The 25,878-nt window shown below is 43.7% G+C and overlaps 1 long non-coding RNA gene and 2 pseudogenes across 1 annotated transcript; 1 reads left to right on the top strand and 2 right to left on the bottom strand.

Annotated features, from left to right (window-relative positions):
- Nucleotides 1-912: 912 nt before the first annotated feature.
- On the bottom strand, nucleotides 913-20,299 carry LOC134947834 (uncharacterized). The gene is made up of 4 exons (XR_010182807.1): nucleotides 20,033-20,299; nucleotides 4,691-4,845; nucleotides 4,320-4,551; nucleotides 913-1,842 (listed from the first exon to the last, which is right to left on the bottom strand). It is a non-coding gene; the product is annotated as an uncharacterized LOC134947834 (long non-coding RNA).
- Nucleotides 12,532-12,650, bottom strand: LOC134949979 (5S ribosomal RNA; annotated as a pseudogene).
- Nucleotides 14,919-15,037, top strand: LOC134952062 (5S ribosomal RNA; annotated as a pseudogene).
- Nucleotides 20,300-25,878: the final 5,579 nt, after the last annotated feature.

Raw genomic sequence — 25,878 nt, 5'->3', positions numbered from 1 at the left:
CCCTTATAGCTGCTGTTATTATTAAAACTGCGCCAAATTAGTGCCCCCCTCTCTTTTTTACCCTTTTCTGTAGTGCAGGACTGCAGGGGAGAGTCAGGGAGACGTCCTTCCAGCGGAGCTGTGATGGAAAATGGTGCCCGTGTGCTGAGGAGATAGGCTCCGCCCCCTTCTCGGCGGCCTTTTCTCCCGCTTTTGGTGAGTTCTGGCAGGGGTTAAAATACATCCATATAGCCCTGGGGGTTATATGTGGTGTATTTTTGCCAGCCAAGGTGTTTTACATTGCTGCTCAGGGCGCCCCCCCCCCTAGCGCCCTGCACCCTCAGTGACCGAAGTGTGAAGTGTGCCTGAGTAACAATGGCGCACAGCTGCAGTGCTGTGCGCTACCTTGTTGAAGACTGATGTCTTCTGCCGCCGATTTTTCGGACCTCTTCTTGCTTCTGGCTCTGTAAGGGGGCCGGTGGCGCGGCTCTGGGGCCGAGCTCCGAGGCTGGGCCTGTGTTCGGTCCCTCTGGAGCTAATGGTGTCCAGTAGCCTAAGAAGCCCAATCCACTCTGCACGCAGGTGAGTTCGCTTCTTCTCCCCTCAGTCCCTCGATGCAGTGAGCCTGTTGCCAGCAGGTCTCACTGAAAATAAAAAACCTAAAACTAAACTTTCACTAAGAAGCTCAGGAGAGCCCCTAGTGTGCACCCTTCTCGGCCGGGCACAAAAATCTAACTGAGGCTTGGAGGAGGGTCATAGGGGGAGGAGCCAGTGCACACCAGGTAGTCCTAAAGCTTTACTTTTGTGCCCAGTCTCCTGCGGAGCCGCTATTCCCCATGGTCCTTACGAAGTTCCCAGCATCCACTAGGACGTCAGAGAAAATAATAATAATAATAATAATAATAATAATAATAATTTTATTTAGATAGCGCTTTTTCTCCAAAAGGACTCAAGGCACTTTACAGACATCAAAAACAATGCACATAATACAGAATATTTAAGTAATACAGCAATAGGCAAGTCACACAGACATAAAAGAAAACCTTGAGCACACAGTAAGTGTAATGCAGCATTGGTGTAGGCATTTTGGGTAATAACTTCGCGGGTTGTGTATTCCACTCTCATAAGGTACCAGCTGACGCAGCCATCTTCGGCGCACTGTGGAGGATTACCCTGGGTAGAATAGTCTACCCACAGGAGAGATGACACAAAATGGGGTGATTGTAATGTCTTAATGCTCAGAGTAGGGTCCCAACAAAACCACAGCTCCATGTATTTTTCATCCCATCCACAAGCGTACCAGATGAGGCAGCCATGTTGAGCGCTCTATGGAGGTTACACTGTGGAAGGTGAGCCATACAAGGGCCCAATGCATACATGGGAAAACTGACACTTGTGTAGTAGTAGTAGTAGTAGTAGTAGTAGTAAGAGTATGATATACCATGTATGTAAAGATCCAGATGAAGAACATCCTGCCAGAGGAGGAACCATCTGAGGCCACCATATAGGTCACACTGGCAGGGTGTGCAGACAGTGGAAGTACATATTACAGGAATAGCACAGAGTGGGGTGGAAGAGAGAAAAGTAACACACATGGTAAGAAAACATTAAGGGTGGTAAGCCTGGTCCTCGAGTTCTCATTGCAACGGTGAGGAGAGGTCACGGTGAGGAGAGGTCATAAATCTGAGCTTTGTGGTTGTAACGCAGTCCTTCTGTAGCAATGTTGGTTTGTTGTTTGTTTGCCTTCAGTTTTCCTTCGGTTTTTCGCAGGTATAACGTTACTATTGATTCTAAGATGCCACTTTACAACTAGCCAATTCATATACTAGGCATTGTAGTGTACAAAAGCACTGGCGTCCTAACCTGTTGATGAGAAAGTGAGAGGAGGAGTCAATTCGCAATCGATATCAGTTAAAGATGTAACTAACTAATGACACTCAAGTACAGTATAACACTGCTATTGAGTATAAGATGCCACTTTATAACTAGCCACTCCATATACTAGACACTGTAGCGTCCAAATGAACAGGCGTCCTAACCTATACTACCATGTTTTTTTCTCCTAAATCTAGTCCACAAGTGATGCAATATGGGACTGTTCTTGGGCCCTCCTACCCATCTTATGTTGTATATTAAAAAGGACATGCACATTTAAAAAAAAACAAGCACTTCAGCTGCACTTTTGGGGCTTAAGTGCTTGATTTGTTTGGCTCCCACAAACCAATTTTTTGGAAGTCCTACCTCCAATCATTAATGAATAGGTTGATGGTGTGGGTGTTGGCGGTGGAGATTGCATGTGCTGGTCCAAACTGCTGGTGGCTGATACTGGACTACTTGTTATTATTTTACACATTTTTTCAGATTTGAGAAATAACTTGCATGAAGTCACTGCAAATGACATAATAGGGAGGAGGTGCCTAAATGATTAATGTCCCCACCTCTACTAACTTTGACCTCACAAATGGTACAGATGACTTCACAAATGTTATTAGAATTTGGGTAAAAATAATGAAACACACTATAAGTGTTTTTTTTTTGGTCTTATTCCCAGGCATGACAAAGGCCTTCTTCTTGTTACAGGCAAGAACTGCTGCCACTGGTGGCTGATTACACATAAACATCATCATCATCATCATCATCATCAACATTCTCATTAGTGTCAGATATGCAAATATCCCCCTCTTCTTGCTGCTTCAACACTAGCATCCTCAATTTCTATGTCACCATGTTTTCTTGTACTGCTCATCTCCACATTTGCAGAGTGTGCAGAAATAAAAGGAAGCTTCTCTATGAGCACAGTGTCAGAAATATCAGACTCACACATAGCTAACGTGGCCACCGCTAGATTCTCCTCAGGGATTTATAAACACACAGATTGTTCTTCAGCCTTAGTGTTCTTTTTTTGAGCAATGATTTGTCTGTTTTAAAGGTTACACCACTACTAGACTCTGAGTGAGAAGGTGTTATATCATTGTATGAGGTTACAGAATAAGATGCCTGGCTGTGTTTGGCCCTGGATGGTGCAAATGGCAGTCTTCTAGAGCATGAAACAGCAGTAGCACTAGCAATACCACCACTCACAAGCAAAGCCCGTGGCCTGAGCTTTTCCTTGTTACTGTGTGTGGTGTATGGCATGTTGCCAATTTTATATTTTTCAGCAGTAAATTTTCCTTTTAGAGGTAATGTTTTCTTTAACATTGTGAAATATTGTTTAGATTTCAGTTGCCCTTTCTTAAACTTTGTGTCCCCTGGACCACCTTTAGTAGATGTTAAAGTACTATCATGACTGGCAGCAGCCACAGAACTAGTACTGCTTTTGCTTTTTACACAGTGCTTGAGCACACAACAAAGTGCCTCACAAAGCCCACAGTCCCGCACTCACTCTCTTTGATAACTGTTGTGTGTCCTCTGCATTTTTTTCAGTGCCTCAGAGCCCTAAGTCCCATACAAAGCCCACAGTCCCACAAACTCTTCCTCTAATGCTGGGAAGATGACATTTTGCTTTGTTTTTGTATGCATGTCTGGCAGGAACACCAAGTCAGGAGTCCTGAGTCACGACTCAGATTTACTTGCAATGTTGAGTGTTTATGCCTTCTAGGAAACCAAATTCACTCATCTCTAGTTTATACCATTTTGTGTTTTTGTTTGCATATGAAGTATCAAAGATGTGGTATGTTTTGTTTTGTAGGTGTAACCATAGACAGTCTTGAGTAAGGGGAGGAAGCGTGTGTGTGTGTGTGTGTGTGTGTTTGTGTGTGTGGGTGGGGGTAGGAGAGAGCGCCCTGTACTGAATGTGTCCTGGCCTTCCAGAGGCGCGATCACCGATCATGTGCGGATCTGCGCAGCCATACGACACGTCTTCAGTTCCATCCAAAAGGAAAATGCCATCTGGCGATTGAGCTACCCTATCAGAGCCAAGTTGCCTAATGTAAAACATAGTAAATCCGGCAGCACAGCAGCTCCCATAGAAACCTATTATGGTTGCATTTGTGGATAAAGATGGTGAAACCGTGGCAGTTATCAGAGATAGCTGCTAAAAAAAATATTACATCTGGGAAGCCTTAATATTTGTGGGCCCCCCATATCCCCCCCCCCCAAAAAAAAAAATGTCTGTGTTTGGGTATCCCGCAGATATTTAATGATAAATAGACCTCTAAGATATATCACTGACATAATATGCATGAAGAATTCAGATTGAACTTTTCATGTATGCCTGATTATAGGCATTCTTAAATGGAATCTGGGAAAGTGAGTCAGGAATGATACTAGGGATTGCTTGATGGCACCCTAACTTACATTTGTTGATTTCTTTTAAAATATCATTATTAATTCTTACTTACTGTAGTTTTTGATGCCTATTACTATGATCCAAAAAGAGAAATCATCAAACAAAAATACCAGGTTTATAAATGTATGCTTCCTACTTCCATGTGGAATTATTCCATGTTGTATAATGTCCGAAGCCTCTTCAGTCTCCATATTCACTGACTGTGCACGGTAAACAGGATGTAAGCAAAGGCTGAAGTGTAGAGCAGCCCACATTGACCATTTCTGTCAGCTACTGCTTATTCTCTATGAAGTGAGGTGGTGGAGAGAAAAAAACGACAGAATGTTTATATTATTTCTTTATAACTTTTAAAATGAAAAGTGTTAAATAATAATAATAATAATAATAATAATAATACTAGTATTTTACAAAACAATTCAATACCTAAATCATCTGCAGTAAGGGTTGGATCCAATCAGTAGGAAAATATAGCGATTGTTGAAAATAGTAACATGTTTAGATTTAAGAACAGTAGAGTTCAGATATGCTTTCCATCTGCCAGGGAAGACCAGATGGCGTGACGTCTCTCTGAAACATTACTGTTAGAAAAAAATATATATAAAAATTTGTTTACAGGATATTGTCATGTTAGCTAGTAATTTAAATAATACAATCAAAGTTTTTTTTACTATATATATATATATATATATATATATATACATACACACTACAATTAAAGTCAAATATATATATGTGTGTGTGTGTGTGTATGTATATATATATATATATATATATATATATATATAGTATAGCAGTCAGCGGCACTCCTTCTTGTAATCAATGTAAACCATATGATGGCCGCTGCCCTCCATAGGTGCCTATAGCAGCCCCCAAACACAATTGCACAATTGGCGGCACTCACGGCTCCACATGAAGAAACGACAGAACACTGTCTGTATAGATCGACGTTTCAATGTTTCAATGTTTGTTATAAAACATTTTCATCAGGACTTTGTAGCATTTTTTAAGCAGCATTGCATACTTCATCAAGATTTGGTCACCATATCGATACCCCTTAAATGTTATTATATGCATTATGTACATGTTAGAATTATGTTTCCAGGGCTTGGAGATTAAGTATATAATATAATTAAGGTGACAATTCTAGGGACTTAATACTATAATATGTTTACTCTGAGTGAGCGTAAATGTTTGTATCTGTAATTACTGTGCTGAAGCCGTTGGTGTAAAGTCTACAAGTGTATGTTTACATTTTTGATGCAGCCTATTGTTTATAATGTTGCTTGGTGACGGGACACATGGTGTGCGTGGCCCGGAGAAACGGAGTGACGTCAACGCACGGTGACGGGTGCGCAATGACATCATACGCAGCTGACCCGGTGGGGAGACGCCGGCCCATAGGGTGAAGGTGATGGGTATATTAAGGTATGTGTTCATTTGTTACATCATGAGGACAGTTTTATAAACGGAAACGTTATGAACATTGAGATGGAGTTTGCCTGAGTTTATGTGCCCTGAGTGCCACACCGACTGATGGTTGTAAGTAAGGTAAATTGTGGAGGCACCGGGTCTAGTTAAACTGGTAATGGAGTGTCGGACCTCTGCATATATTTATATATATACTGCTCAAAAAAATAAAGGGAACACTTAAACAACACAATGTAACTCCAAGTCAATCACACTTCTGTGAAATCAAGCTGTCCACTTAGGAAGCAACACTGATTGACAATCAATTTCACATGCTGTTGTGCAAATGGAATAGACAACAGGTGGGAATTATAGGCAATTAGCAAGACACCCCCAATAAAGGAGTTGTTCTGCAGGTGGTGACCACAGACCACTTCTCAGCTCCTATGCTTTCTGGCTGATGTTTTGGTCACTTTTGAAAGCTGGCGGTGCTTTCACTCTAACGGTAGCATGAGACGGAGTCTACAACCCACACAAGTGGCTCAGGTAGTGCACTCATCCAGTATGGCACATCAGTGCGAACTGTGGCAAGAAGGTTTGCTGTGTCTGTCAGCGTAGTGTCCAGAGCATGGAGGCGCTACCAGGAGACAGGCCAGTACATCAGGAGACGTGGAGGAGGCCGTAGGAGGGCAGCAACCCAGCAGCAGGACCGCTACCTCCGCCTTTGTGCAAGGAGGAACAGGAGGAGCACTGCCAGAGCCCTGCAAAATGACCTCCAGCAAGCCACAAATTTGCATGTGTCTACTCAAACGATCAGAAACAGACTCCATGAGGGTGGTATGAGGGCCTGACGTCCACAGGTGGGGGTTGTGCTTACAGCCCAACACCGTGCAGGACGTTTGGCATTTGCCAGAGAACACCAAGATTGGCAAATTCGCCACTGGCGCCCTGTGCTCTTCACAGATGAAAGCAGGTTCTCAGTGTGCTCAGTGCACATGTGACAGACGTGACAGAGTCTGGAGACGCCAAGGAGAATGTTCTGCTGCCTGCAACATCCTCCAGCATGACCGGTTTGGCAGTGGGTCAGTAATGGTGTGGGGTGGCATTTCTTTGGGGGGCCGCACAGCCCTCCATGTGCTCGCCAGAGGTAGCCTGACTGCCATTAGGTACTGAGATGAGATCCTCAGACCCCTTGTGAGACCATATGCTGGTGCGGTTGGCCCTGGGTTCCTCCTAATGCAAGACAATTGCTAGACCTCATGTGGCTGGAGTGTGTCAGCAGTTCCTGCAAGACGAAGGCATTGATGCTATGGACTGGCCCGCCCATTCCCCAGACCTGAATTCAATTGAGCACATCTGGGACATCATGTCTCGCTCCAGCCATGCACCACAGACTGTCCAGGAGTTGGCGGATGCTTTAGTCCAGGTCTGGGAGGAGATCCCTCAGGAGACCATCCGCCACCTCATCAGGAGCATGCCCAGGCGTTCTAGGGAGGTCATACAGGCACGTGGAGGCCACACACACTACTGAGCCTCATTTTGACTTGTTTTAAGGACATTACATCAAAGTTGGATCAGACTGTAGTGTGTTTTTCCACTTTAATTTTGAGTGTGACTTCAAATCCAGACCTCCATGGGTTAATAAATTTGATTTCCATTGATAATTTTTGTGTGATTTTGTTGTCAGCACATTCAACTATGTAAAGAACAAAGTATTTAATAAGAATATTTCATTCATTCAGATCTAGGATGTTATTTTAGTGTTCCCTTTATTTTTGTGAGCAGTGTATATATATATATATATATATATACAGGGGAAGGGACATTTCTTAGACTGCATGCAGAGCAAGGTGAGTCCTGCACAAATGTATATTGGATTATCAGATGGGGGGTGCATTTCCGGGGTGTGGGTCCCCCTGGACTGTTGTGGCTGTTTTGCCTCAGGAGCAACACATATTAACACTTATTTTCATATTTACTTTCATCCCTATCGTGTGTTTTGTTTCAATGTAATTCATTTCCTACCTTCACTTTTCACTACTTTACCTCTCACTACTTTATCTCCCCCTTCATTACCTCTCACTAATTTACCCCTGCTGTTTTCAGCAGCCTCTCTCACTAACCTATTTTCACTTTTTCACTATATATTTTTTCACTTTTGTGTTGCCCTGGGGACACTCAGCTGCTTCATTTTGGGGGGTCCCGCACCCTAGATTTGTACCCCCCAAAATGTTAGGGACTTGCCCGACTAATGAGGTCACCTGGACGCGGTGGGCAAGCCGTTACTTATGGCCATAACTATGCGAAGAACCTCGCTTAAAATGCTAAATTTTATTGCAATTATTATTATTAATAAATTGGTAATGTTTGAATTGTGCACCTGCAACCTTTTTCTTTATATATATATATATATATATATATATTATTATTATTATTTTTTTTACAAGAAAAATACAAGATTGGAGTGTTCAGTTTATTATTAATAGTGAAAACTGAGTATTTTACTCCGTTGGGAGCAACTTTCGATATTGATTATTCTTAAATAATTGTCTATTATCTTTAAATCTTAAGATTTTACTATGAGTTCTTCTGAACCTGAACCTCTATATCATTTACCAACACCCAATGTACAGTAATCAGGCCTATGGCCACACAAATAATGTAAAAATATAAAAAAAAATATATTAAAAGTTACAAATTCACACAATATCAGAGCACTTTTTATATACTGTAATATACATTTGTGATAATTAGTTTTTTTCAGGCATTCCACTCCTGAGGTCAATGTTTTTTTGCCCCTATTTCAGGAGTGATAGCTTTCAATTGATACTCCTCATAAGGGATCCTACAGCTTCCTTACCCAGGGACGTGCAGTCAGGGGAGGCAGGGGAGGCAGTGCCTCCCCTGTCATTCATTAATGATTAAAATAATACAAAAAGATACATATGACACATATTCTGTATTAAACTAGATTGGGAGGCACTGATATCAAGTGCCTCCCGAGACAGCGTGTAGACAGTGGGAACGGGGGATAATGCCGGGGGCGGGGCCAAGTGCTGGGCTGAAATAGCCCATTACAAAATACAATGAAAGCGGCACTTATGTAAGTGCCTCGCTGGCAGGGAAAGCACACCCCTGCTAGCGAGGCACATTTGATTGGACAGCGGATCCAGTGCTGGATCCGCTGGCCCAATCATCAATATGCAGTGGCAGGACAAGGAAGGGACTCAGAGCTCCCCTCTCTTCCTCTCCCGCCAGCACCCGCCATCACCTCCCCGCACCCGGTGATTTAGAGGTCGAAGAACCGGGGAGGAGGCAGAGCTGAGTGTCGCCGTGCAGCAGCAGCTAATCTGCACGGCGGCGGCGGTGGTAAGCCCAGACCCAGGGAGGAAATTGTGCGGCGGCCGGCGCTCTCCTCCTCCGCTCTCTCACAGGCAGAAACCCCAATGCCTGCTGCAATCTCCTGGTGGTGGTTTCTGCACGGGTCCCAGCGCTGCCTGCTCCAGCCCAGACTGTTCTTCCATGTGATCTCTGGAGAGGGCCCACCGCCACAGATCAGGTACTTCCATTTGTTGATACCCGGATCCCCAGACTTCATATTTGCAGCCTTATCTTGGTGTCAGTGATGCCGGAGAGGGGATGGGGGGTGGGGCTAAAAAGTGAGCTGCTCCTGCGCTCTGAACAGCCTGGGTCTGCCTGTGGTACCGCTCATCATGTCATATATTACTGCCGAAATGTGTAACAAGGGGGACGCTATCTGCCGTAATGTGTAACAAGGGGGACGCTGTCTGCCATAATGTGTAACAAGGGGACGCTCTCTGCTGTAATGTGTAAAAAGGGGGACTGGCTGCCGTAATGTGTAAAAAGGGGGACTGTCTGCCGTAATGTGTAAAAAGGGGGATGCAGTCTGCCGTAATGTGTAAAAAGGGGGATGCTGTCTGCCGTAATGTGTAAAAAGGGGACGCTGTCTGCCGTAATGTGTAAAAATGGGATGCCGTCTGCCGTAATGTATAAAAAGGGGGACTGTCTGCCGTAATGTGTAAAAGGGGCTCTACCTGGTGTAGTGGCGCAACTGTGCAGCGTAATTTGAATAATGGAGACTACTGTGCACCGTAGTATGAATTGGTATTATTTTGTGGCCATGCCCCTTCCCCATGAAGCCACGCCCCTATACATTTTTCACGCGACTACGGCGCGCACTGCCCCTATCTTGCATGGGAAGGGGGGGCGCCAATGCCGTTTCTTGCACACAGAGCTAAAATGCCTAGTTACAGCACTGATGGAACGCAGCTACTACACCTATGCCCTGAGCACAGCACTGGTATCCAAGAGCCCGTGAGCTCTGGGCTCTGCAGGGACCACGGAGAAGCAGCAGGTAGGGAGGGCTGGGGGCCCCAAATTGGTGGTGGGAGATTAGAAGAGATTGTACAGTATAGCATTTAGCTTTTTTTTGTTTGGTCCACTTGTAGTGAGGGATTCAGTATGAGATGCCAGCGCTTGGGATCCCAGCGATCAGAAGACAGACGCTGGGATCCTGAAGTTTACAATGCAGAGAGGGGTGAGATGAGGGTGTTCTCCCCTAACTTCCCTTCCCACAGCCTAACCCTAACCTCTCCCTATAGTTCCTAACCTCCATGTGGCCTTACCTAAACATAACCCTCCCAACCAGCAGCCTAACCCTAACCTCCCTGCACACTAACCTCCCTGTGACGGTACCTAACCCTCCCTCTCCGCAGCCTAACGCTAACATCCCTGCGGCGGTACCTAAACCTAACCCTCCCTCTCCGCAGCCTAATCCTTCCCGTTGATGCCTAACCCTAACCTCCCCAGGGGTCTGCTAAAGTACTATGTATAAGACTGTAGGAGGTGATGATTATACGGAATATATATTTAAAATTTGATAATATATAATTACGAGGCTAGTCCCACTTTCCTAGGAGTGCGCGCGCCTTCATTGCGCACATTGGGGGGAGAGGGGGTGCTTCAACAGATCTCGCTCAGAATGCCAGTAGTTATGGACCCAGGCCTGGCTGCTCTCTGGGTTCTTTGCAATCTGTCTTGTAATCATAGTACTGTATATACACATTTCCTGCAGTACCAGACCCCCCCCCCCCACCCCGTGCATTCTAATGTATTTGTTTTCCCTAAAAAGTGAGCTGAGGTTTGTGTTCTTGTGCGACTGGGGATGTACTTGAGAAGCCAGTGCCTCCCCAGCCATTGACCTCACCGCACGTCACTGTCCTTACCCTACACGTTTCATCAACCCACGAGACTTCATCAGGGGTATATTTTACTAATGGTACAGAATGAAAACAAATCTGATTTATCAAAGAGGTATGTCAAACTAGGAGTCCACCAGGCAGATTCAAACTTATTAGCATATCAAGGGAGCATCGCAACTTAAGCTTGTGTGCAATAGCAAATAAACAAGTCTATAGATGTATCAAAATGATGACCACCAAGTGAGCAAGGATTACAAAGATTAGCGTTAGCCACTAAATCACATGGGATAATGTGGGTGCCTCTTCATTTCACACAGAGGCACTCATATCATCCCATGTGATTTAGTAGAGACTACATACATCCTCATATTACTGTGAGAATCTGCCTGTATATGCTGAAGATCTCTGCATTCTCATGTGGAAGCCTACCCGTCCACTGTTTTTTCTGTCTACATCCACAGCTGTCATCATTAGTATATGGGTGGTCATTCCGAGTTGTTCGCTCGCTGCTATTTTTATTGCTAATAGGCTAAAATCCGGCAGTTCTGCGCATGCGTTTGCACAGCAGGGCGCACGCGCTAAGCAATTTTACACAAAACTATGCTATTTTACTCACGGGCGAACTAAGCTTTTCAATCGCTCTGCTGATCGTAGTGTGATTGACAGGAAGTGGGTGTTTCTGGGCGGAAACTGGCCGTTTTCAGGGAGTATGCTAAAAAACGCAGGCGTGCCAGCTAAAAACGCAGGAGTGGCTGGAGAAACGGAGGAGTGGCTGATCGGACGCTGGGCGTGTTTGTGACGTCAAACCAGGAACTAAACGGACTGAGGTGATCGCAATCTAGGAGTAGGTCTGGAGCTACTCAGAAACTGCAAGGAAATACTTAATAGCAGAATTGCTAATCTTTCGTTAGTAATTCTGCTATGCTAAGATACACTCCCAGAGGGCGGCGGCTTTGTGTTTGCATTTCTGCTAAAAGTAGCTAGCGAGCAAACAACTCGGAATGAGGGTCATAGTCTTGCACCCACCTCATGTTTGTTATAGAAGATCCATCTGAACACAGGCTTAGATTTCAAATTCACCTACAAGTGTGATTTCTATTTTCCATTCAACCCCCTGCTAGTCACACCACTTATACAATACACTGGCATGTTTCTTTGGCATAAACAATAGGGAGAGAAGAAGACTCTTTTTTGGGCGCACTCTTAACTTTAAATGAATATAGAAATTAGTCAGAATAAATTAAAATACAAGTTTTAATAATTCAACAAAATTAAGAAGATCAGTGGTCCATAAAGAGGATAATGGTGGTCACACAATTAACAAGATATTCAAAATAGCACAGTGTGCTGATACTCAATGAGAACTGGGTTCCGGCTGAGAAAAGGAAATTCTAAACGTTATGTGTTTGACGGTACGTTCTATTAATAAGCCAGTCACTGTTATGCATTCCCCTGTCGACATATATAAGTAATACAGTCTGGATACTGGTTGTACTTATAGATAATGTAAATATCTCTCTCTTGTATCCAGTCAAAGAAGAGGGGGGGAGGGGGGGGGGGGAGAAGAAAGGTGGAAATTGAAGAGCAGTGTGAATCTTCTGTCAGTGTTAGACACTGTGTAGGCTCAAACAATGAGCTCTACTACACTGAGTATTCCTCAATGGTCACCCACTTGAGTACTGACCCAGCCCAACACTGATTAGCTTCTGAGATCGGACGGCTTCGGGCTTTTCCAGTGTGGTATGATAGTAGAGAGAATGACCAATAATTCGAAGCTCTGGAATCACTGATGAGAGTTCACGAATTTACAAAGTTATTTAGGACAGATACCAGGGATAGAGGAAGCCAGGTGGATCTGCTGCCAATGTTAGACAGGGACGTGGCCCTGAATCAATGGTGAGAGTCCACGAAATAAAGAGAGGAAGGAAATAAGTGGACAGTAATATCAGTCTGATAGGCTAGTGATAATTAAATCACAAATATTCTAATTTTGGAAATAGTAGAATGAGCTATAACATCTATTCCATAATTGGCTGGAATTGCCTGGATAGAGGATGTTTGAGATAAAGAAACAGAGACAAAAAGAAAAGATAACAGTGTAACTGCTGTAAAAAAGTATCCACTGCAAATTGTTAGTACTTTAAAGAGACATAAGTAAATAGCAGTGAGATTGTAACTGAATTGCAACTAGAAAGAATAACAGTGTAACTGCTACAGAGGTATCCACTACAGGTTGTTACTACTCCAAAGAGACATGAATAAATAGCAGTGAGGCTGTAACTAAGTTGCAGTGGTGTGTCCTGACTGGAGAAGATCTATTCAGGTTTTAGATTAAATCACTGCCAATATCATCATACATGTACAAGGAGTAATAGTAATGAAATATTATAATAAAGTCAATAAATATTGCTGATATTGATGTAACTGATGAGGCAGGAAAGAACCTATTGGCTCGAAGTCTGTCAGGATAATCTTGTGAAAAAGTGCAAAAGCGATAGTAATAAATGCTCACATAGGCAAATGAAGACAAATATTCAGCCACTGCGGGCCAACAACTTCCGATATACACTATACAACCAAATTAATGTATGAACGTGAAAAAGAGAGTTGATATTACCCGCGCCAAGTGTAGGGGTAGATTATCCCCTTCTATAATATTATGAACCGTCTCCTCTCATATAGGTGCTGTCAGCCTGGTAAAGCCCCTGACATCTCGATTGGTGAGGAAGTTCAGGAGCCGCCGGTCTGATGGTGCCCTGGCGGGTACAAGCAGCCGTCAGCTGCTTCAGTCAGTGCCGATATGTGAGAGTCAGGAGAGACGGAGAGCACAGGCAGATGCTAGAGAACGTCCGTAGTTCCGGTCAGCCAGAAAGAAGAGGGTGATGTCGGAAGACGCGTTTCACCCGTTCGCCGGGCTTGATCACTCCTGAACTCCCTGTGCTGCCTGTGCTCTCCGTCTCTCCTGACTCTCACATATCGGAACTGACTGAAACAGCTGACGGCTGCTTGCACCCGCCAGGGCACCATCAGACCGGCGGCTCCTGAACTTCCTCACCAATCGAGATGTCAGGGGCTTTACCAGGCTGAGAGCACCTATATGAGAGGAGACGGTTCATAATATTATAGAAGGGAATAATCTACCCCTACACTTGGCGCGGGTAATATCAACTCTCTTTTTCACCTTCATACATTAATTTGGTTGTATAGTGTATATCGGAAGTTGTTGGCCCGCAATGGCTGAATATTTGTCTTCATTTGCCTATGTGAGCATTTATTACTATCGCTTTTGCACTTTTTCACAAGATTATCCTGACAGACTTCGAGCCAATAGGTTCTTTCCTGCCTCATCAGTTACATCAATATCAGCAATATTTATTGACTTTATTATAATATTTCATTACTATTACTCCTTGTACATGTATGATGATATTGGCAGTGATTTAATCTAAAACCTGAATAGATCTTCTCCAGTCAGGACACACCACTGCAACTTAGTTACAGCCTCACTGCTATTTATTCATGTCTCTTTGGAGTAGTAACAACCTGTAGTGGATACCTCTGTAGCAGTTACACTGTTATTCTTTCTAGTTGCAATTCAGTTACAATCTCACTGCTATTTACTTATGTCTCTTTAAAGTACTAACAATTTGCAGTGGATACTTTTTTACAGCAGTTACACTGTTATCTCTTCTTTTTGTCTCTGTTTCTTTATCTCAAACATCCTCTATCCAGGCAATTCCAGCCAATTATGGAATAGATGTTATAGCTCATTCTACTATTTCCAAAATTAGAATATTTGTGATTTAATTATCACTAGCCTATCAGACTGATATTACTGTCCACTTATTTCCTTCCTCTCTTTATTTTCGTGGACTCTCACCATTGATTCAGGGCCACGTCCCTGTCTAACATTGGCAGCAGATCCACCTGGCTTCCTCTATCCCTGGTATCTGTCCTGAATAACTTTGTAAATTCGTGAACTCTCATCAGTGATTCCAGAGCTTTGAATTATTGGTCATTCTCTCTACTATCATACCACACTGGAAAAGCCCGAAGCCGTCCGATCTCGGAAGCTAATCAGTGTTGGGCTGGGTCAGTACTCAAGTGGGTGACCATTGAGGAATACTCAGTGTAGTAGAGCTCATTGTTTGAGCCTACACAGTGTCTAACACTGACAGAAGATTCACACTGCTCTTCAATTTCCACCTTTCTTCTCCCCCCCCCCTCCCCCCCTCTTCTTTGACTGAATACAAGAGAGAGATATTTACATTATCTATAAGTACAACCAGTATCCAGACTGTATTACTTATATATCTCGACAGGGGAATGCATAACAGTGACTGGCTTATTAATAGAACGTACCGTCAAACACATAACGTTTAGAATTTCCTTCCCTCAGCTGGAACCCAGTTCTCATTGAGTATCAGCACACTGGGCTATTTTGTATATCTTGTTAATTGTTTGACCACCATTATCCTCTTTATGAACCACTGATCTTAATTTTGTTGAATTATTAAAACTTGTATTTTAATTTATTCTGACTAATTTCTGTATTCATTTAAAGTTAAGAGTGCGCCCAAAAAAGAGTCTTCTTCTCTCCCTATTGTTTATGTTCTCATACTGACTCGGGGTGCACCACCAAATAATATCAGAATTTGAAAACAGAGTTTTCTTGCAATTATTTGATTTTGGTTTTAGAAAATCAATTTTCTATATCTAATATTTTCTGTGCAGTATTCCCTCCCTTCATGTTTCTTTGGCATGCAAATTTGACACAGGACATTAGGTCTGGTTCTACTGGAAATAAGTCTATCAGCCACATCCATTGCAGCTTAATTAGTTCTTGCATAAATGTAAACATTCCAGCCTGAGAAATTCCTATAGCATACACATACAAGTCATTGGTTAGCTGATACAATTTTTGAAGATATATACAGGGGATCATAACACATACTGTTACCAATACCATTGTTAATATGCCCAGCCCGATATGAAATGGGCTTTATCACTACACCCTGAAACACCCATTTCACAGAAAGTGTGATCAATTTAACCACGCACCAATGATCTCCGTACAGATATGCCTGATCCCGCGCATGTGCAACTGTTAAAATCTTAATGCGGTGCAGGCAGGAGAACAGTCCACATTTCCACTTGCGTCCGACTCAGGCTCAGGCCCAAAATCCTTATGAAACAGTTATACTGTGTAAAAGCTTAATTTCTGGTATAGGTTGTGGAAAAGAACATTTCAATAAACATGAACAACTTTACCTTCTTTAAGCATGATTCCTTGAATTTGACACATGTGCATCAATCCAGGGCTATAACAAAGGATGTGTAAGCAATGCCGTAGCCCATGGTGCAGGGGGAGGTACTGTCGCTTCCTGATGGCCTCTGCATTTGGCTAGCACTATCGCTGCTGCAGTGCCGGAGCATCCTTTGACCAGAATTGTAAAGGCTTGGATGCCCCTCCTCCCCCCAAAAAAACAATGTAAAATATGACTTCTGGATACCATACGCTCAGCAGCTGGCTCGTGGATCCTCAAAGAGGCCATGGTAATTAGTACCATCCCCTTGCTACCCCTGCCATCAATGGACTAGTTGTGAATAGGTTTCTATTTATATTTCTGGTCTATTATTAGTTGAAGTGTTCTCTAATGAGGGTTCACTACGGCTGGCCGGCGGTCGGGCTCCCGGCGACCAGCATCCCGGCGCCGGGAGCCCGACCGCCGGGAGCCCGACCGCCGGCTTACCGACAGCGTGGCGAGCGCAAATGAGCCCCTTGCGGGCTCGCTGCGCTCGCCACGCTACGGGCACGGTGGCGCGCTACGCGCGCCACACTATTTTATTCTCCCTCTATGGGGGTCGTGGACCCCCACGAGGGAAAATAAGTGTCGGTATGCCGGCTGTCGGGCTCCCGGCGCCGGTATACTGAGTGCCGGGAGCCCGACCGCCGGCATACAGAAGACCACCCCTCTAATGACACTGTAAAGCCACATCCCTGTGCCTTTGTTACTCCTGGAGAAAATGAAGTGTACTGTATATTAGAGATGAGCATGTTCAGTTTCCTAAAAACCAAAACCACCTGAACTTCCACATTACAAGTAGATCAGAGTCCTGGTTAGGGTTTTCCCGTCAGACTCTTAAATGAGCCAAAACTTATTCTTTGTGTCAGACTTCACATGGTTTGGATTGCATAAAGTCCCTCACTCGTGATTTGGGTGCCATTACTAGGAGCACTGTGAGTTGAAGTCGATATGGATCAGTCGATAGAAGAGCAGGAGCAGCAACCCAGTATTAGTGCCTAACACTGTACTCATAGAGAAGCCCTCTTCCACCATTTCTGCACCCTCTGCAAATGAGGGGATGAGTAGTACAAGTAAAGATGGTGACCTAGAAATCGAGGATGCTACTGTGGAAGTGCAACAGTATCAGAAGGAAAGTTGTGTGTCTGACACTAATGAGGATGTTAATGATTAGGGTGTTGTTTGTGTTAAAGTAAGCCATGCACCAGTGGCAGCAGTTCTTTCCCAAGATAAAAAGAAGACCATTGTCATTATTTTAGTCAGCCAGCTTTTGGCCTAGATTGGTGAACAATACTGTGAGCTGTGAGGTGGTGAAAATTGACTGGAAATGACTGGAAAGTAATGTTATTGATTTTACTAATGCAGTTTAAACAATTACATACCCAAATTACCTTGATTTTAGCTGTTTTTAGTAATGCAGAGCAGACCCAGAGAGGGAATGCAATTGGCCACTGGGGGAGTGGAGCCAAGCTCCATAGGCGGATCCAGGGGGAGGGCACTTGGGCCCGTGCCCCCCTGTCGTTTCTGACTTTTTTTTTTTTCAAAAGGAGAACAGCGGCAGCGCTACTGCTTTTTCCGTCAGTCAGATTTGATAACAGAGCCAGCAGGCACTAGGACCTGCCGCGGCTCTAACAGCAAGTCCTTGAGGTATCCAATGGGGAAGCTGGAGTTGCCCCCTGCTCACACCGCAACCTACCTCCCCCACTGCCAGCCGGCCAGAGTCCAACCCAGGCGCGGGGTTCAAATGCCAGCATCGAGTAAGACTGTTACTTATGACGACGCAGAAGGCTTCATTAGCCCTCACTGCACCACACAGTTTCCCAGCACTTCCTCCTCCACTTCCTTTACCACCATGCTAGGTGCAGTCAAACTCAGCTCAGCTTTGAGAAGGCGGCCCGTGTGATTGTGACAGGGCTGTCCTGTAGATGTCTCAGGCTGCTTGTTGGAGATCCAGCTGGCTGCTTCTGCTAATCAAAGATGGGCAGTTCGTGTCCTGCAGTCTGAGTCTCACTGCAGTGCCCAAAACAAGGTATGCTGCACCTGCCACCACCAACTAAAAACTATAATAATTATTTTGTGCTGGGGGGCCTTCCAGGCTCCCATAACTAATGGAACCGGTGTCCAACATTTCAAGGCCCAATCAGCCTATTCATCAGGGTGAAACATTGGCAATAAACCAGGATGCGCTCCTACAGCCAATCATTACCTCATGGCGTATTCTGTGAGGCCACGCTCCCTTTGATACCACACCCCTTATCTGGGAGCACGCATGCCTTAGGTGCATGTAAATATAACTATTACCGTTCCCCTATCATGGTGCCCCCCCTTTCATTTTCTTCTGGATCTGCCCCTGCCAAGCTCTCACATGATTGGGCCACGCCACCATTATAGCAAAAGCAAGAAGATGCAAATTGTGGATCTGAGAGGAATGGCCGAGGCTAAAATCCCAGGAATCCCTGTATTATTTCCTGATCCTGTCCACTTCACTAGGAAGTGGTTGGGATGCAGAAAACACACCCACTTTTCCAGGGAAGTGGCAGACTACCTGAAAAGTCAGAAGTGCCCCGCACCTTCCGGGAGAGTAGGTAAGTATGGCAGATCAGTAGGTGAGCGGAACCTCACAACTACACCCCCCTCACCCTGCCTGCAGGAATTTGCAGTCTGCAAGTGGGACAACTGAACAGTTCACGAAAATCGTACTAGATATGATCCAGGGGACTTTAATTGTGAAGTTAGGTTTATTTATTGTAATTTGCTTTGTTTTCTGCTACCAAAACTTCTGTGAAAACATTTTTCTACATACTGTTTTTAAGTTATTATGCCTAAGTGTTTGTAGCGCAGCTCAAATGAACTACGAGCTGTGAGCTAATTGTATTAGATTGGTTGTGTAGTACAAAAAGACTTGGGAATTCTTAGTATGTATCTTATTGGGTAGCTGTAAACGAATTACTGTTATTAAAATTTAGGCAAGATAAATAGGGTATTTTGATTTAGTTTACTATGCAGAATACTGTACACTAGGCAGCTATAACCGAGCATCCTTCTGTATATTGTTATGCTGCTGCTTTCCCGCACACTACTAGCCATACCCAGAGGTGGGTGTCAGAATTAAGAATGTTTTGCTAGACAACCTCTTTAATAACTTTGTGAATAAGGGGTAAAAGGTCGGTCTTTTGTAAGAACAGAATTATTCCATTATAGTGCCATGTTTAATGGGAAAAATGGTCGTCAATCCCATCTATGAACAACATTATCTTATGACAGTGACATGATTTTCGGTCCCACGTAGGGACCAAGTGATTTAATGACAGTAACATGTTTAATGGGATTTATAGTCTCTACATAGAATTAATTATGTGACCCATTAAATACTTGTTTGTATATAAATTGTCCTTTTAAAACCTCTTGTTAAAAAGTCTTCCTTTCCTTACTGTATAAATTACTTTTTCCGCTCTGTTTTGTCAGGCTCCAGAAAAATGAGGGCTCTCTAAGGCTTTTCTACAAGGGACGTATGTTATTTGAATATATTATCTTTATATCGAGTATTAACGCAAGCAGCAATTGTAAAACAAGGCTTGTGGTTGCTGCCTGCTGCGCAGCTTCTGTACAATGTGCTAATATTTCTTAATGCTCGAGCCCTGGTGTGTCTTAAGTACTCAGAACAATTTCAGCTGGTAGCTAATCTTGCAGCCAAAGTGCAGGGTTATTTTGGATATGGTCCATAGTCTGCAAGTTTATTATTGAGATCATTTTGGTGATTTGTAATATTGCGATTGTCCAACTGCAATACAGTTTATATTCACATTCACACAGCACCAGAAGTGACATACCTTGTTCTTTTGCATAAGGTGTCATTAGGAATGAAGGATTGAGGTGTAGGCAGTTTATATGCGGCTGCGATTACTCAAAGATTCTCAAGTGCGAAAATATGTAAATGACAGTTTGAGTTCCTCTTGTTTACTTCTGTGCGACAGACTCTGTGACGCCCCCTTCTCATCCGATCAGTGCTCATGTGCGCTGGTAGATCCAATCTCTCCACCATCGATGCACATCGGTTTCATCATACACTCCTCGAGCAGCCACTGCCTGGCGTAGAGTCTCCCCTGTAACTTTTGTTGCCTCTGAGGCTGTGATGCTGCGAATGAGAACACATCATGCATGCTGAAACACTCCCATGACACTCCCATAACACGCCCATGACACCTTCTGTTTTTGAAAAGACACCCTGAACTGGGCAATGGATTGAAGAAGCCACCTCAAGTAATAGTGATGTAATATGCAAATGGGTACACCATTGACTGTTCTCCGCACGTGCAAATTAACGATTATCGCTCTTAATGTATGTTTTCTCAAATGCACCCACTTCTGAATCAGGCCTTTACTGGGACCAATAAATATGCAACAGCATTATCTTTTTTGAAGTCCTCACTTCCCGGTGCCCAGCCTCTCTTTCTACCTGCTCAAGTGCCAATCCCTCATTGGTAGCCTGTACATAGCGCCGCACCTCAGCTCCCCAAACTTCATCGGATGCTGGATTTGAACGTGCAGATTATTACAATCTAACAGGTTTTCTGTATTGCTTTAAAGTTCTTGTCTAATTAACAATTACTAATCTGGCTTGTTCCTAACCATCTTTGTGTATGCTGTGTGTTTGCTGACTTTACTGATAGTTTGGTACTGACAGAATCTTCATTCAGGAATCGCTGTATGCTCATGACCCTGACTACTGGCATGTATTCTGACCAGGAATCTGTGCTACCTATCCCAACTCCTTTCCTTGTGACTGGAGGTGGAACCTGTGGGTGACTGACAGCAAAGTCCATTGCCTCCTTGTGGTGGTCACTGGTAAAAACCAGCACTCATTTAGTAACACAATGGAATTGGTGACAATAAGTTAAATGGTTAAATCCTACAAACTGTTTCTTAACTGTTATTGTGCACCACTCATCAGCCACAATAGCATCACATGTCTAAGCCAGGGGTTCTCAAACTCGGTCCTCAGGACCCCACACAGTGCATGTTTTGCAGGTAACCCAGCAGGTGCACAGGTGTATTAATTACTCCCTGACACATTTTAAAAGGTCCACAGGTGGAGTTAATTATGTCACTTGAGATTCTGTGAGGAGACCTGCAAAACATGCACTGTGTGGGGTCCTGAGGACCGAGTTTGAGAACCTGTGGTCTAAGCCATCAAACTTAAAGGTCAGGCTTTTTAGGCTGCAGGTGCATGTTGTTTATTTGGCTCTTTAAAAGGGAATGCATGTGTCCAAGCTTGTCACTGTGTTGTTGGTGCATCACAGTGCTGTATGGCTGTACAATACTTGGACCAATAAAGATTGATAACTTATTATAATGATTGATGTTTTACTTCTATTACCTGTAAACCTGTTATCTTCAATAAAGCCTACTCTGATTTGAAATCAACATGCAGACTAATCTCATTGTTCCCATTGCGCTACACTCCTACTAACTTGTAGACATCTGCCAATAGAAATCACACCCAAGCATTGTATTTTGCATTGAGTCATCCTTTTAAGGGTTAAATTAATTTAACAGCTGTATTTATTGTTTAATTAATTGCAGTGTATTATAATATATAAGACTTTTTAGACTGTATACTGTATAATAATTAGGATCCAAGGCAGTGTTCAAGTCATGTTAACTTAATCCACAGTTTCAGTGTCTGATTATCATGCTTATTAAATGTTTTCTATTCTCTATGGAGACTAATGTGATGATTTAAGAGTGAAGAATGGCAATGACGATTAAACATTTACCATCAGGTTCTGCAATTGTTAGAAGGCAAAAGGGACCATGTTGTAACTTAATAAGGCCATTCCCTTCTGTTTGCTGTTTATTAGAGATGAGCGGGTTCGGTTCCTCGGAATCCGAACCCGCCCGAACTTCAGGTTTTTTTACACGGGTCCGAGCGACTCGGATCTTCCCGCCTTGCTCGGTTAACCCGAGCGCGCCCGAACGTCATCATCCCGCTGTCGGATTCTCGCGAGGCTCGGATACTATTGCGAGACTCGGATTCTATATAAGGAGCCGCGCGTCGCCGCCATTTTCACACGTGCATTGAGATTGATAGGGAGAGGACGTGGCTGGCGTCCTCTCCGTTTATAGAGAGTGAGACTAGAGTAGAGAGAGACACAGTATTATTTACTTTAGTAATTTTGGGGAGCATTAGGAGGAGTACTACTACTTGCTGAAGTGATAGATAGTGTGACTGTATATCTGACTTGTGGGGGAGACACTGACAGTGGGGAGCAGTTAGAGTCTGAGAGCAGGAGTACATATTTTAACGTACAGTGCACACTTTTGCTGGCACTCTGCTGCCAGAGTGCCACACTGCCATTGTGACCACACTGACCACCAGTATATATTGTGATTGTCTGCTTAGGAGTACTACTTGCAAGTTGCTGATAGTGTGACCAGTGACCTGACCACCAGTTTAATTAATCACCACCAGTTTAATATATATATATATATATATATATATATATATATATATATATATATAATTGTATATAATATATATATAATTGTATATGTATACCGCACCTACCCGTGTTTTTTTTTTTTTCTTTCTTCTTGATACATACTACTATAGTAGCTTACTGTAGCAGTCTGCGGTGCTGCTGAGCTGACAGTGTCCAGCAGGTCCGTCATCAGTCATTACATAATAAATATATATACCTGTCGGGCTGCAGTACTAGTGATATTATATATATATATATATATTAATTTCATCTCATTATCATCCAGTCTATATTAGCAGCAGACACAGTACGGTAGTCCACGGCTGTAGCTACCTCTGTGTCGGCAGTCGCTGGTCCATCCATAATTGTATACCACCTACCCGTGGTTTTTTGTTTTCTCTTTCTTCTTGATACATACTACTATAGTAGCTTACTGTAGCAGTCTGCGGTGCTGATGAGCTGACAGTGTCCAGCAGGTCCGTCATCAGTCATTACATAATAAATATATATACCTGTCCGGCTGCAGTACTAGTGATATTATATATATATATATATATTAATTTCATCTCATTATCATCCAGTCTATATTAGCAGCAAACACAGTACGGTAGTCCACGGCTGTAGCTACCTCTGTGTCGGCAGTCGCTGGTCCATCCATAATTGTATACCACCTACCCGTGGTTTTTTTTTTTCTCTTTCTTCTTGATACATACTACTATAGTAGCTTACTGTAGCAGTCTGCGGTGCTGCTGAGCTGACAGTGTCCAGCAGGTCCGTCATCAGTCATTACATAATAAATATATATACCTGTCCGGCTGCAGTACTAGTGATATTATATATATATATATATATATATATATATATATTAATTTCATCTCATTATCATCCAGTCTATATTAGCAGCAGACACAATACGGTAGTCCACGGCTGTAGCTACCTCTGTGTCGGCAGTCGCTGGTCCATCCATAATTGTATACCACCTACCCGTGGTTTTTTGTTTTCTCTTTCTTCTTGATACATACTACTATAGTAGCTTACTGTAGCAGTCTGCGGTGCTGCTGAGCTGACAGTGTCCAGCAGGTCCGTCATCAGTCATTACATAATAAATATATATACCTGTCCGGCTGCAGTACTAGTGATATTATATATATATATATATTAATTTCATCTCATTATCATCCAGTCTATATTAGCAGCAGACACAGTACGGTAGTCCACGGCTGTAGCTACCTCTGTGTCGGCAGTCGCTGGTCCATCCATAATTGTATACTACCTACCCGTGGTTTTTTTTTTCTCTTTCTTCTTGATACATACTACTATAGTAGCTTACTGTAGCAGTCTGCGGTGCTGCTGAGCTGACAGTGTCCAGCAGGTCCGTCATCAGTCATTACATAATAAATATATATACCTGTCCGGCTGCAGTACTAGTGATATTATATATATATATATATATATATATATATATATTGATTTCATCTCATTATCATCCAGTCTATATTAGCAGCAGACATAGTACGGTAGTCCACGGCTGTAGCTACCTCTGTGTCGGCAGTCGCTGGTCCATCCATAAGTATACTAGTATCCATCCATCTCCATTGTTTACCTGAGGTGCCTTTTAGTTGTGCCTATTAAAATATGGAGAACAAAAATGTTGTGGTTCCAAAATTAGGGAAAGATCAAGATCCACTTCCACCTCGTGCTGAAGCTGCTGCCACTAGTCATGGCCGAGACGATGAAATGCCAGCAACGTCGTCTGCCAAGGCCGATGCCCAATGTCATAGTACAGAGCATGTAAAATCCAAAACACCAAATATCAGTAAAAAAAGGACTCCAAAATCTAAAATAAAATTGTCGGAGGAGAAGCGTAAACTTGCCAATATGCCATTTACCACACGGAGTGGCAAGGAACGGCTGAGGCCCTGGCCTATGTTCATGGCTAGTGGTTCAGCTTCACATGAGGATGGAAGCACTCAGCCTCTCGCTAGAAAAATGAAAAGACTCAAGCTGGCAAAAGCACCGCAAAGAACTGTGCGTTCTTCGAAATCCCAAATCCACAAGGAGAGTCCAATTGTGTCGGTTGCGATGCCTGACCTTCCCAACACTGGACGTGAAGAGCATGCGCCTTCCACCATTTGTACGCCCCCTGCAAGTGCTGGAAGGAGCACCCGCTGTCCAGTTCCTGATAGTCAGATTGAAGATGTCAGTGTTGAAGTACACCAGGATGAGGAGGATATGGGTGTTGCTGGCGCTGGGGAGGAAATTGACAAGGAGGATTCTGATGGTGAGGTGGTTTGTTTAAGTCAGGCACCCGGGGAGACACCTGTTGTCCGTGGGAGGAATATGGCCGTTGACATGCCTGGTGAAAATACCAAAAAAATCAGCTCTTCGGTGTGGAAGTATTTCACCAGAAATGCGGACAACATTTGTCAAGCCGTGTGTTGCCTTTGTCAAGCTGTAATAAGTAGGGGTAAGGACGTTAACCACCTCGGAACATCCTCCCTTATACGTCACCTGCAGCGCATTCATAATAAGTCAGTGACAAGTTCAAAAACTTTGGGCGACAGCGGAAGCAGTCCACTGACCAGTAAATCCCTTCCTCTTGTAACCAAGCTCACGCAAACCACCCCACCAACTCCCTCAGTGTCAATTTCCTCCTTCCCCAGGAATGCCAATAGTCCTGCAGGCCATGTCACTGGCAATTCTGACGAGTCCTCTCCTGCCTGGGATTCCTCCGATGCATCCTTGCGTGTAACGCCTACTGCTGCTGGCGCTGCTGTTGTTGCTGCTGGGAGTCGATGGTCATCCCAGAGGGGAAGTCGTAAGCCCACTTTTACTACTTCCACCAAGCAATTGACTGTCCAACAGTCCTTTGCGAGGAAGATGAAATATCACAGCAGTCATCCTGTTGCAAAGCGGATAACTGAGGCCTTGACAACTATGTTGGTGTTAGACGTGCGTCCGGTATCCGCCGTTAGTTCACAGGGAACTAGACAATTTGTTGAGGTAGTGTGCCCCCGCTACCAAATACCATCTAGGTTCCACTTCTCTAGGCAGGCGATACCGAGAATGTACACGGACGTCAGAAAAAGACTCACCAGTGTCCTAAAAAATGCAGTTGTACCCAATGTCCACTTAACCACGGACATGTGGACAAGTGGAGCAGGGCAGGGTCAGGACTATATGACTGTGACAGC

The sequence above is a fragment of the Pseudophryne corroboree genome, chromosome 8, assembly GCF_028390025.1.
Source record: "Pseudophryne corroboree isolate aPseCor3 chromosome 8, aPseCor3.hap2, whole genome shotgun sequence".
Lineage (NCBI taxonomy): Eukaryota > Metazoa > Chordata > Amphibia > Anura > Myobatrachidae > Pseudophryne > Pseudophryne corroboree.
Note: the sequence above shows the minus strand (reverse complement) of the source record. Positions and strands in the feature narration are given on the sequence as shown.